The 1026-nt window shown below is 44.5% G+C and overlaps 1 non-coding gene across 1 annotated transcript; it reads left to right on the forward strand.

Moving 5' to 3' along the window:
- The first annotated feature begins 669 nt into the window (after window positions 1–669).
- Window positions 670–771, forward strand: LOC128250145 (U6 spliceosomal RNA). Its single transcript, XR_008266268.1, has one exon. It is a non-coding gene; the product is annotated as a U6 spliceosomal RNA (small nuclear RNA).
- Window positions 772–1026: the final 255 nt, after the last annotated feature.

The raw sequence follows: 1026 nt of genomic DNA on the forward strand, positions 1-1026 counted from the left end.
CATACTCTGCTTCATTGGACACTAAACTCTGCTTGTGAAGACCTGTTGGGGCAAGTGAAATCGAAATCGTAATTGGACCATATTCGATGACCGGCACCTGTGCCAGTGGAGCACTAACAGCACCGTCCGAGCGTGATCATTGCCAGAACAGCTGTCTGGCTTCCGTGATAGTGGCACGTAAATAGCACCGTTTGAGCGTGATCGTTACCAGCGTCGCCTTACTGGCACATGTGCCGGTGGCACGTTAGAAAATTATTCGAGCGAGGTCGTTGTCAGTGCTGCTGGACTGGCTCCTGTGCAGGTGGCACGTAAAATACACCATTTTGAGCGGAGCCGTTGCCAGTACCGCTTGACTAACCCTCGTGCCGGTGGCACGTAAAAGCACCCACTACACTCTCGGAGTGGTTAGCGTTAGGAAGGGCATCCAGCTGTAGAAACTCTGCCAGATCAGATTGGAGTCTGGTGCTGCCATCCGGTTCGCAAGTCCTCGATTAAATCGTCCAACCCATGCAAGCATGGAAAGCGGTCGTTAAACGATGATGATGATGATGATGATGACAACAGTCACTTGCCTTTAAAAGATACTGGATGGACAGATGTAAGTCAACTTGTCTGCGAATAAGCATTATTGGATCAAATATCTGTAGACTTTATGGAAGAAAATTGTCGATTAGCTTCGGCTGTACATGATCTAAACTTGGAACGATACGGCGTTCAATTTGGCCCCTGCGCAAAGATGACATGCAAATTTGTGAGGCATGCCAGATTTTCTGCTGGTGGTGCTACAGTATGGCCATAGTCATTAAGGTGAAACGCTTAAAAATATAAAAGAATATATGTTTGTATGTATGTATATGAAGAGAGACAGACAGACAGAAAGAAAAATCGAGAAAGAGACAGGCTGAGTAATAGAAAGCAGGACATTTAGAATGAATAGATGAAGGGATAAAAACATGATTAAATGAATGAATGCGAGAATGAATGAAAGAAAGCAGTATATATGAATGAATGAATGAATGAATGAAT

The sequence above is a fragment of the Octopus bimaculoides genome, chromosome 1 (genome assembly GCF_001194135.2).
Source record: "Octopus bimaculoides isolate UCB-OBI-ISO-001 chromosome 1, ASM119413v2, whole genome shotgun sequence".
Taxonomy (NCBI): Eukaryota; Metazoa; Mollusca; class Cephalopoda; order Octopoda; family Octopodidae; genus Octopus; species Octopus bimaculoides.